The sequence below is a fragment of the Bos grunniens genome, chromosome 2 (assembly GCF_055505025.1).
Source record: "Bos grunniens cultivar Pamir isolate PY7600 chromosome 2, Bosgru_T2T1.0, whole genome shotgun sequence".
Lineage (NCBI taxonomy): Eukaryota > Metazoa > Chordata > Mammalia > Artiodactyla > Bovidae > Bos > Bos grunniens.
The window spans coordinates 73,633,869-73,646,511 of NC_141166.1; the positions used below are offsets into that span (position 1 = coordinate 73,633,869).

Consider the following 12,643-nt stretch of genomic DNA (forward strand, 5'->3'; position numbering starts at 1 on the left):
GACTGTCAAGAAGCTTCTTCAACACTACAGTTTGAAATGTGTTGCAGCAAGAAAAGTTTCATGAGACAGTACCTATCCTCTCTCCTCATGGCCTCTGATATATTCTGCTATATTTTATTTGTTTAAAAAATGCTGGTCAGGAGTCAGCACCATGGCCTGCAGCCCATTTTGTAAATAAGGTCTGGTTGGAACACAGCCAATCCTCTTTGTTCATGATTTGTTTATGGCTGCTTTCAAGCTGCAGTGACAGAGTCAAGAAGTTGTAACAGAGGTTATCTGGCCTGCAGAGCCCAAGGTATCATTACACTTCGGCTCTTGAAGGCAGAGTTTTCTGACCCCCTGTTCCGAATTGGTTTCGTAACCCATGGCTGACCTGTGATCCTCCATTTAGAAGACACACTGTTTAAGGGGCCATTAGCTCTCCCCATAATGCATCTGGAAGTTACACTAAACAAATCCAGCAGACGTGAAAACTAACGCTTTTCCTGTGTCACACGCAAGCTCTCTTATTCACTTAGATTCAACAATTAAGTTTTTGCTATTAATATTTAATGTTATACCTGATTGACTTATATAGGAAACTTTTAAAGGGTTTTGAAAATGTTTCATTATAAGCATGCTCCCCTTCTTTCTAATTTAAATGAGGCTTTCTTGTGGAAAGTAGCTGGAATTTTAAAATGGACACAAATTCTATTCAAGTGCTAGTTATTTATTCATTAGACTCCAGCAGTGCCTCTTTTTGTGATATAATGGAGTCCATTAGTGGGAAAAAGTTGGAAAACAGTCACCTTGGGTTCTTTCAGAACCCCTTTGTGGCACCTAGTCCTTACTGTCACATTTCTGAATTAGTATTATTTTTGAGCATAATAAAATTTAGAGACATCAAATCATGGACTTATGGAATTGAAAAGACTTTGGAAAAAAAAATATATATATATATATTTTTTTTACTGAGAAATTTGTTGTTGCTCAGTTTCTCAGTCATGTCTGACTCTTTACCACCCCATGGACTGCAGCACACCAGGCCTTCCTGTCCATCACCATCTCCCGACACTTGCTCAAACTCATGCCCATTGAGTCGGTGATGCCATCCAACCATCTTATCCTCTGCTGTCCCCTTCTCCTCCTGCCTTCAATCTTTCCCAGCATCAGGGTCTTTTCCAGTGAGTCAGTTCTTGGCATAAGTTGGCCAAAGTATTGGAACTTCAACTTTAGCATCAGTCCTTCCAATGAATATTTGACTGATTTCCTTTAGGATTGACTGGTTTGATCTTCTTGCAGTCCAAGGGACTCTCAAGAGTTTTCTCCAACACCACAGTTCAAAAGCATCAGTTCTTCAACTCTCAACTTTCACATCCATTCATGACTGCTGGAAGAACCATAGCTTTGACTATATGGACCTTTGCTGGCAAAGTAATGTCTCTGCTTTTTAATATGCTGTCTAGGTTGGTTATAGCTTTTCTTTCAAGGAGCAAGTTGGCACAGCTCCAAGTCTAAACCACACCCCTGTTCTCAGATAACTCATGAATGTTTCTCCCACCCTTTTCAAATCCTTTTACCTCCACCTTCCTATATATTCGATGTCTCTGGCCAAACTGGGTTAAATTGACTTCTGAACTAGGTTCCCGCTTCATTTTTTGGCCATTGAAGCAGCAATGACTTTATTATTGGCTGTGCAAATCTGGTTAAAAAAAAAAAAGAACCTAGGCTGAGACAAGGGGCCTCTGCCTAGGTTAAGACTCCAGCCCAGGTCTGGTTGACCAGTTTGGTTACAAGGTGATCTTGGATACAAAACCCATTTGTTACCTGAACCTAGAGACCTAGCTTACACATGAGGAGTATTTTGCATGTTTCAAATAAATGTTGACTTTTCCAGTCCGTGAAGAAAGATTGTGGTTTGTTTATTGGGAAATTTACCATGAGGAAAATCACATGGCATCACCACACCACGTGTGTTAGTCAACACTTGTAGCTCACCTGGTTTTTGACACAAGCATCTAACTTCTTAAGCCTTCTAGATTGGTTTTGTCCAACTAATTGCATATTGAAATACAGGTTTAGTTTGTTATAAATTATTTTCCTTTTAGTCTCATTTGCATCTGGTCCCATCACTTCATGGGAAATAGATGGGGAAACAGTGGAAACAGTATCAGACTTTATTTTTTTGGGGCTCCAAAATCACTGCAGATGGTGATTGCAGCCATGAAATTAAAAGACTCTGACTCCTTGGAAGAAAAGTTATGACCAACCTAGATAGCATATTCAAAAGCAAAGACATTGCCAACAAAGGTCCTTCTAGTCAAGGCTATGGTTTTTCCAGTGGTCATGTATGGATGTTAGAGTTGGACAGTGAAGAAAGCTGAGCGCTGAAGAATTGATGCTTTTGAACTGTGGTGTTGGAGAAGACTCTTGAGAGTCCCTTGGACTACAAGGAGATCCAACCAGTCCATTCTAAAGGAGATCAGCCCTGGGTGTTCTTTGGAAGGAATGATGCTAAAGCTGAAACTCCAGTACTTTGGCCACCTCATGGGAAGAGGTGACTCATTGGAAAAGACTTCGATGCTGGGAGGGGTTGGGGGCAGGAGGAGAAGGGGACGACAGAGGATGAGATGGCTGGATGGCATCACTGACTCAATGGACGTGAGTCTGAGTGAACTCTGGGAGTTGGTGATGGACAGGGAGGCCTGGCGTGCTGGGATTCATGGGGTCGCAAAGAGTTGGACACGACTGAGCAACTGATCTGATCTGATCTTATTATTAAAGCAGTAAATACATATGTTTGAAAATGTGTTCAGGAAGTTTATCTAAGAATTGATTTCAGGAAGTAAAGAGGTGGAAGTTTGCTGTAAGCCTTGAGCTTTGGGGCTTATAGAGTTTATACCACAGCACTAGGTCAAGTGATCTGGAAAGAAATTCCCCTCTACCTATGAGTCAACTGAATTGAATAACTGTGTTTCTCCACATTTGAAACAATTTACTTTTAATTGGAAGGTAATTGCTTCACAATGTTGTATTGGTTCTGTCCTACAACAACCTGTTAAATAACCCTTAACACAGAGCCCACAGAGAAAAAAAGAATAGGGATGCTGGCCCCATCCTGCTCCTTCCAAGAGACTCTCCTGGGTGTAGATCCTCCCCTCCCCCCGCCTTATCAGCAGCTGAGGCTCCTGCTGGGTTCAGGTTCTAATGTAGATCTCAGTGATTCTGGAAGAGCCTGAAGAGTAGGGGAGGAAATGAGATTATCGCCTGAGTTTTCATGTGAACTACTACAGGCCTCTTTGCAAGAGATTCAAGGGGATCTGTGAGCTTGCATCGAAAAATATCACACCTTGATTTTCACACCCTTTTGACCAAAATTGAGCAATCCCTTAACTTCTGGATATTGGTCATGATCCACAGTAATATTGGCATTGTTTGCAACTTTGTCACCAATAGAAATTTGATATTTTTGTATCACATTTTAGGTATCTAACAGATAACCTTGAAATGTCACGCTCATTATGACTTAGAAATTACAGTGGTTGTTACATGCTGCTGCTCCTGCTGCTAAATTGCTTCAGTCGTGTCCGACTCTGTGCGACCCCATAGACGGCAGCCCACCAGGCTCCCCCGTCCCTGGGATTCTCCTGGCACGAACACTGGAGTGGCTTGCCATTTCCTTCTCCAATGCATGAAAGTGAAAAGTGAAAGTGAAGTCTCTCAGTCGTGTCCGACCCTCATCGACCCCATGGACTGCAACCTTCCAGGCTCCTCCATCCATGGGATTTTCCAGGCAAGAGTACTGGAGTGAGGTGCTATAACCTTCTATGTATTAACAAAGAAGCAAATGTGTTACTATGTTACAATTTTAAAAGTTTTCTCTAATTCTATGTATTTTATGCATTTCAAGCATTTGGAGGAGTACCACCTCATCAATCTGTGTAGGTCTGGGTGGTACAGAAATTGTGTAGTAGAACTGGGGAGTCCTTGAGACACTACAACCCCACACTGTGCCTTGTCTCTTGCTTTCACTGGGGAGTTGACTACCTCCTGACTCAGCCTTTCCGCAAGACAGCCAGGTATGGGTGTGTAGGGGGCGTGGAGTTATCTCCAGTTGGCTTTTTCTTCCTAGACCTGGTCAAAGAACGGTTCTTGGTTTGCCCTTGGCTCATTCTCTTATCAGACACGAGGAGGCAAGATTGTCGGAACAGTCTTCAGGGAAGGCTTGTATTGATCAGTACAAGGTACAAGATGCATTTAAAACCAAATGTATCAATCGTCTGAATCTGGAACAGAAGTGTGATTTCTGGTTGAGCTTTTCAAGTGGAGAAAAACCATAGACATCCTGCAGGAAAATTCCCTGTGTACAGCCTAACTTCTGTTATCCTCTTTGTGTGTTTCAGAGTTTAGAATCACAGGACTCTAAGAAGTAGCCCATTGCTCAAGAAGTAGATCACTCAATTGGCTGCCTTGGTGTTTTCCTAATTTGTGGGAAAAGGACCATTTCCCAGCAAGTAGGGTTTGGAGTGGAGGTAGACAGCTTCATAAGGGGTGCCCTTTGTCCTGGGTGCTACCTTGCTGCCCAGCAAGTCCGCCCTAGAGGGTGCCGTGCCCCAGCTGTAACTGGATTTCTGGGAGTGGTGTAAGTCTTTTTCTGTTACTAGAAACTTCAGTGGGGAGGAACTGTCTTGACCTCAGAATAGCCTGCTGTTGTTCCTCGATGTCCTCCAGACGCAGTTACTGCTGTGCTGCTATGTACATCTTTTTTGTCCCACAGCTTCTATATTTAGAGCCTGAAAATGCTGAAAATTTCCTTTCTATTTCTTTAGAAGTTGAGCACAAGAGGGATCTTTACACATGCAATACTAATAATACCTTGAGCAACCATATTACATAATGGAATTGTATTTGTTCATTTTGTGTTTCAGAAAATATTATGATTTAAGACTGGAATCGAATAGTTTCAAATGTCGCGTCTTCACGAAGGCGTGTTACAGCTGGGGCATAGCACCCTCTAGGGCAGACTCACTGAATGGTAAGGTAGCACCCAGGACAAAGGGCACCCCTTATGAAGTTGTCAGCCTTCACCCCAAACCCTACTTGCTGGGAAATGGTCCTTCCCCCATAAATGAGGAAAACACCCGGGCCGCCAATTAATTGTATGACCTATTTCTTGGGCAGTGGACTACTTCTTTGGGTTTAGGTGTTGATCATATTTCTCATTGATCAAAACCACTACCTTGAAGTAAGATCAGCCCCATTACAAGGTCTTGTTCCTGCTCATGTGAACATAGGTGTCTTTAACAAGCTGTCACTGAAGTGATAGCATTTTTCTTTCTCTCTCTTTGTAAAAAGGGAACAACACATGCTTCCTGAACTGATGATGCTATTACAGATGCAAGTGGAAGATTGTGGGTACTATTTGGCTTAATTTTTAAAATGAGATACGTTGGATCCTTTTATTGAGAAACTATCCTATCATTGGATTGGTAAGGCCAGTGTTTTTTGGTTCAAGAAAGCAAGAAATTCACCAAGCTCACTCAGTTAAAAGGATCTCTTATCCCTCCCCTGCTCCTGTTTTGAGCCACAAGCACTTGGCTTACTTTTCACAGAGGTTTGGTTTGGGGGTAATTTTGATCTTAATCCTACCTTTGTGGAGAGATTAAATGAAGTCCTGAAGATCTAGAGAATAGGAACTAAAATGTCCATAAGTGATTCACCTGCTGGCCAGAGATGGCAGAATTAATTGTGTGGCTGCTGGACACAGATGCCAGTTCCATTGTATAGATTTTGTCACAATGAAAAATGGAAAATGCAGGTCCTGTCTTCAAACTGACAATCTAAAGGTGAAGATCTCACAGAATAACGCCTTTTCCAGAAGGTGGACCTCTTGAGCATGTAACTAGTGTTTGCAGGAATACTGGGCCCTCCTGGGAACCAAGCCTTGAAGACACTGTCTAATTTCATGCTCATGACAGCCTTGTAAATTAGAATCTTTCGTTTTCATTGAACAAATGTGAAACCAAAGTATGGGAAAGTTAAATGTCCTGTCTTGAGTGACTCACATAACTATAAGGTGATCATATAATTTATCATCCAAACCTGAGCAGTCTTTTTTTTTTTTAATTACTTATTTGGCTGCACTAGGTCTTGTTGCACTCAGGATCTTTCATCTTCATTTTGGCAGGAGGGATCTTTAGTTGAGGCATTCGAACTCTTAGTTGCAGCATGTGGAATCTAGTTCCCTGGCCAGGATCTAATCAGGGCCCCCTGCATTGGGAGTACAGAGTCTTAGCCACTGGACCACCAGGGAAGTCTTGAAACATGAACACTCTTGAGAGTGAAAGGGGTGCTATTAAATTAATGATGAAGCTAGGATAACAGCCATAAATGGGGACATGTGGCCCCCTTACTAATACAGAAGGTACAGATTGGGGGTTTAATTCAGATTTGATTCCAGAGCCTGTCTGCTCACCTGTATTTAATTAGATGCATTAAATTGGGCTGCTACAAATAAATTGTTAAGGCACTTATTGAATAAACTTCTGAAGGTGAGTTCCGCACTGGTTAGAGAGACAAAGAGAAATTCCTCTTAGGCTAGGTTAAAGTTTCCTTTGGCAAGAAAAAGGTCAACTAGAGATCTTTCATGGAAAAGGCAATGGCAACCCACTCCAGTACTCTTGCCTGGAAATCCCATGGGCGGAGGAGCCTGGTGGGCTGCAGTCAATGGGGTTGCAAAGAGTTGGACACGACTGAGCGACTTCACTTTCACTTTCATGCATTGGAGAAGGAAATGGCAAGCCACTCCAGTGTTCTTGCCTGGAGAATCCCAGGGACAGGGGAGCCTGGTAGGCTGCCATCTATGGGATCGCACAGAGTCGGACACGACTGAAGCGACTTAGCAGTAGCAGCAGCAGAGATCTTTCATATAAAAAGGTAAAAGAGGTTTTGTTGGAAAGGCAGATGGTTTTTCTCTTCTGGAAAAATGGTTTTTCCTTTTGTTGTTGTTGAAAAAAATGGGTCTGCTGTAACATTTCCAAGAAAGATAGAGAAAGACTCATAAAATTCCATATGTAGGGTAAACATCTTCAGAGTCAGTGGTTGTTGCCATAAAGGGTAATGTAATGAATTCTCCATGGTAAGGTGGGTAGGTCCTTTACTACCCTTGTCTTTAGTACTCTGTCTGTGACTGTTATTAACAAGGCAGATCTGTGTGGTATAACCATTACTGTGAGATTTTAAGATAAAAGTCCTCACATTTAAATATATTGCACTCCCAGGATTGGATACCCTGGCTTGTGACGAGCCTCTGTGAGCCTCAGATATGCTTGTGTGAATACAACTAGCAGAAGTGCAGGCACAAAGGTAGGTAAAACTCAAGGTACTTGAAACTGATCGTACAGCCTGACCACGGAAGATAATAAAGAACATTACACAGCACTCCGGGATTTATGTTTTCTCTGTGTCTCATTCTCTTGCCACCTTCCAGGCAAGTTGAGGTGTGAAAACGAAAGTTTCCTAACAGAACACTGCTGTAAATCCCATGGCCTCTAAAAACATCTGCTGGATTGCCGCTTGTCATCAAGTCAGCGATGCCAGAGAATGGCATGCCATTCAAAGGCCACTGCTGGGAACCAGGGCAAGCTGGCCCGGTGGGGAAGAGTTATGTGTCTGGCTGGAAATACGGGATCTGGCTTTCAAATGAGAGCTGTTATTTGGCTTCATTCTACACCCAGGTCCCTAAGGGATGTGCGTTCTGAAACTTGGAGCATCCAAAAAAGACTGACTCCCAGAGCAGGCAAAATGAAACTTTCTGGTGACGGAGGAGAAGGCTTCCTCCAGCTAGTGGGAGCAGGAGCGGAAGTGGGGGGTTCGGGGATTGCACCTGCTTGTGATTTGTTTGAGCAGCTCCATGAAGAAGACCGCAATGCTTGGTGGGGTTTTTGTTTTTGAAGGGCCAGATTTCTCCTTGGAAATAAGAGAACCATGGGTCACAAGACAGGAAAAGAAAACAGTCTTGGACGAGAGGCATGAGGGGAAGCAAGGGGATAAAAGAGGTGGCCACAGCCTTTCTGCTGTGGGTAATGAGAACCCGTGGAGGATGCAGGGCAGCTGTCTCGGGTAACCAGAGTCTTCTTGGAACAGGACAGGAGGCTGGGAAGTCAGGAAATCTGGGGGCTGGTGCTTCCCTCCCACCAGTTCACTTTCTTCTGCAAAAGTGGGCAAGTTGGGTCAGAGGTTACACACATGACTTCCAGCTCTCAGTCTTTGATGCTGAACCATCTTTGCAGGGCTAACCAGAGTGGCCCAGTGAACCTCTATGTCAGGCATAGGGGCACAAATGCATCACCTGGCCCTACATCTAGGGTGGGGCCCTGTCGTAAGTTCCCCTGTTGGCCCATCAGCAAGGAGAACAACTAACTTTTAGGAAGCTTTTGTTATATGCCAGGCAGGGTTATAGTTACTTTCCATTGATCTACATCTGTATTAGCTCTTTTAATCCTCCCAACAACCCTATGAGTTAGGCAGACTGCTCTAATTCTTGAGATACCGAGAAATGAAGCAATTTGTCCCAGGTTTCACAGCTAACCATTGGTGGAGTCGGGATTTGATCCCCGGTGGGCCTGGCTCTAGAGCTCACTCTGTGCAGCTGCTGTGTGTGTGTGTGGTGGTGGCTGGGGGCGGGGTGGTTGTTACATATTGTTTACATTGCTGGACTGTCAGCTGCCTGAGGGCAGCAACCTCTTTTGTCTTGTTAACTGTTGTAGTCCTAGTGCCTGGCTGAACATAGGCTCTTGAGGCATTTTTGTTAGATGGATGGATAGATGGATGGTTGGATGGATGGATGGTTGGATAGATGTATGAATGGATGGTCAGATGGCTGACTGGCTAGATGAACAGATGGATGGATGGATGGATGAGATAAACAAGGTCTCCAGGGAGTTTAAGGAGGAAAACAGACTCATAAACACCCAATGCCAGTCATGGTCAGGCAGGAAGGGTGCTTAGTCCAATCTGGGTTATCAGAGACACCTTCCTTCAGGGGCTGATGCCTGAACTGATCCTTGAAAGATGAGAAGAATTTGGGAGAATCTGGTGGGAGAGGCATGCCAAGCAGAGGAGCCATGTGAACTAACTGTAGCATTGCCCCAGGTAGCTATGCCTGGAACAGAGATGGTCAGGCAGGGGCTGATGGAGATGGGGTGAGGTCAGGAGAAGCCTTCCTGGGGAAGGCCTTTGGGCTTGCCCCTGAGAACAGTAGAGACAGAACTCCCAAAAGGGTTTACACAGGGGAGTGAAATGGGCAGCTATGGATTTCAGATGGGGGTGTTCCCGGTTACAGTGTAAAGACAGGAAGGAACAAGGACAAGATTGGGTGGGGGAGAAGCTACTGTGGTGGTCCCAGCAAGAGATCTTGGGATGCCAGTGTGGGTGCGTGGGCGGGGGTGGCTAGAGGGAGAGGAGGGGAAGGTCATATTTAATGTCGGGTGTGTTGAGTTCAAGGGTCCTGGGCTGCTGATGTGTGCCATACACATGCTCCTGGGTGAATGCAAACTAGCTGAGCTGGAGGAGAAGACGGGATAGATGGGGGTTTGGGCAGTGCCTGCATCAGGTGCAGGTTAAAGCCAGGAGAGTGGATGACATCTTCCCCCAAACAGTGTTACCTTGAAAGAGCCAATCCCTGGAAGCTGAGCCCAAAAGAAGCCTGAGGGCAAAGGCCAGAGAGGCCTGGTCCTGCTGGAACAGAGCAGGGTGGCTCAGGTTTTATTGAACTGATCACCGAGGTGATAGCATTTTTTGAGCCCTTCCAGTGTGCCTGGCACATGGACGTGCACTGAGGGTGCTTTCACTCAACTGTTCTTTATGAAACCCCTATGAGGTAAGTGTTATACTCATCCCCACTTTACAAAAGAGAAAAGCGAGGAACAGAGCGTTAGTCACAATTACCCAAGGTCACATGCTTCGCCCTGCCAGACTGCCCTGATCACATGCCAGACTGCCCTGATGAGATGAGCTCCCCGCCCCCCGCCCCCCCACCCCTCCCCACCTATTTTTTTGTCAGTATGGATGGAGAAGGAAATGGCAACCCACTCCAGTATTCTTGCCTGGAGAGTCCCATGGACAGAGGAGCTTGGTAGGCTACAGTCCATGGGTCGCAAAGAGTCGGACACGACTGATCGACTTCACTTGTCAGTATGGAAATCTCTGCAGACCTTTGCAAATCTTGAAGCAGAGCTTGAGAAGAGGAGGATGTTGGAACTTGTCTTGAGGGCAAGAGGAGGTAAGGTCAAGGTTTGTTTTCTGAAAGAAGGAGCCAGCTCAGAAGGAGATTTTGAAGATAGAGGCAGGAGTCACTCTGGGGACTCAGGACCCAGGTATCACATGGTGGATGGCCAACACAGAGGAGGAGGAGGAGGAGCTAGCTGGAGGGAAGAAAGCAGGAAGATCAGAGCTGTTGTCAGAATTGAAGGGGAATCCTAGGGTTCCTTCCATAGGAAATATCCAGAATAGGTGGGGCTTCCCCTGTGGCTCAGTGGTAAAGAATCCACCTGCCGATGCAGGAGATATGGGTTTGATCCCTGGGTCAGGAAGATCCCCTGAAGGAGGGCATGGCAACCCACTGTAGTATTCTTACCTGAAGAATCCCATGGACAGAACAGCCTGTGGGCTACAATCATGGGGTTGCAAAGAGTCGGACCTGACTGAAGTGACAGAGCATGCACATATCCAGAGAAGGTGAATCTGCAGAGACAGAAAGCAGGTTACTGGTTGCCAGGCCCTGGGGGAGGGGTAGAATGGGGTGAGCTGCTGAATGGGTCCAGGATTTCTTTCTTGGGAGACAGAATTGTTTTGGAACTGGACAGAGGTGCTGGTTGCACAATATTGTGAATGTACTAAATGTCACCGAGTTGAACATTTTTAATGGTTAATTCAAAGGTATGTAAATTTTACCTCAATTAAAAAAAAATTGGAAGGGGACAAGTGGGAATGATACAAAGTAGGTCACATCCGGTGACCAGGATTCTCTGGCCCCTGCTTGCTCCCTGTTATGTAACAGCTTTATTGTCAGCATCTCCCAACAGCTGATGGCAATTTGTTTACTAGAAAGTAAGACAGGGCTGTGAGATTCCATCCTGTCTAGTACGGGAGCAGCGCCTGGCACATGGTGGTACTCGGTAGATGTTGGAATGAATGAAAGAATGGTGGCCTGGATGGATGGGGTGGAAGGTCAGACAGGCTCTGGATGTAGAGTGTGGTAGGGGCTGCTGGTTTGGAATCTGGCTGAGGATAACTGGAAATGGAGCTGAGGATAAAAACCTGGGTTCCTGTTGGTAAAAGGTGGCCTGCAGGAGATGAGGGTGTGAAGGCACCTGTAACAAATGCTTTTCCTGGTAGTGCTGAGTGCAGAGGAGCAGGCAGCCGATTAGGTTGAGTTTGCTGCTACAAGGGGTGGGGTGATTACAATGGAAAGACCAGGAATTGGGGGAAGAGAGGGCATTGGTGGTAATAGTTCAGGGAGGTAAGGGATTCTGGAGAGGTCAGCTCTGGACATGGAGAAAATGGAAGCAAATGATCCCCGAACTCGGAGACATGAAGAGCAGGTCATTGGTGTTGGGAGTGGAGACCTGGACAGCTGACCCGAGCTAGAGGTAAGGGTGTGGCTCAGGTGGAGTGAAGGTGACAGCCATTGAAGGCCTCCAAGTGGTCACAGTATTGCTGGGGCAGTCATTTCCCAAATTTGGTACTCGGGATAACCCATAAGGATATGGGAAGAAAAGGTGAAAACTTTAACTTGTATTTTTTAAATTAATTTATTTTAATTGGAGGTTAATTACTTTACAATATTGTAGTGGGTTTTGCCATACATTGACATGAATCAGCGATGGGTGTACATGTGTTCCCCATCCTGAACCCCCCTCCCACCTCCCTCCCCATCCCATCCCTCTGGGTCATCCCAGTGCACCAGCCCTGAGCACCCTGTCTCATGCATCAAACCTGGACTGGCGATCTGTTTCACATATGATAATATACATGTTTCAATGCTATTCTCTCAAATCATCCCACCCTCTCCCTCTCCCACAGAGTCCAAAAGACTGTTCTATATATCTGTGTCTCTTTTGCTGTCCCACATATAGGGTCATCATTACCATCTTTCTAAATTCCATATATATGCGTTAGTATACTCTACTGGTGTTTTTCTTTCCGGCTTACTTCACTCTGTATAATAAGTTCCAGTTTCATCCACCTCATTAGAACTGATTCAAATGTATTCTTTTTAATGGCTGAGTAATATTCCATTGTGTATATGTACCACAGCTTTCCTATCCATTCGTCTGCTGATGGACATCTAGGTTGCTTCCATGTCCTGGCTATTATAAACAGTGCTGCGATGAACATTGGGGTGCACGTGTCTCTTTCAATTCTGGTTTCTTCAGTGTGTATGCCCAGCAGTGGGATTGCTGGGTCGTATGGCAGTTCTATTTCCAGTTTTTTAAGGAATCTCCACACTGTTCTCCATAGTGGTTGTACTAGTTTGCATTCCCACTAACAGTGAAAGAGTGTTCCCTTTTCTCCACACCCTCTCTAGCATTTATTGTTTGTATACTTTTGAATTGCAGCCATTCTGACTGACATGAGATGGTACCTCATTGTGGTTTTGATT

General features: G+C 45.0%; 1 protein-coding gene across 22 annotated transcripts in view; it reads left to right on the plus strand.

Moving 5' to 3' along the window:
- MGAT5 (alpha-1,6-mannosylglycoprotein 6-beta-N-acetylglucosaminyltransferase) overlaps positions 1–12,643 on the plus strand; it is a 397,826-nt gene that overhangs the window by 12,897 nt on the left and 372,286 nt on the right. For 4 of the 22 annotated variants that reach the window (XM_086367660.1, XM_086367732.1, XM_086367517.1 and 1 more), the window contains exon 1: positions 6,881–11,630. The exons of the other annotated variants lie outside the window; for them this stretch is intronic. The gene's annotated coding sequence lies outside the window, so the exon portion shown is untranslated. Of the gene's footprint in view, positions 1–6,880; positions 11,631–12,643 lie in introns of those variants that run through there. 22 annotated transcript variants of the gene reach the window in all.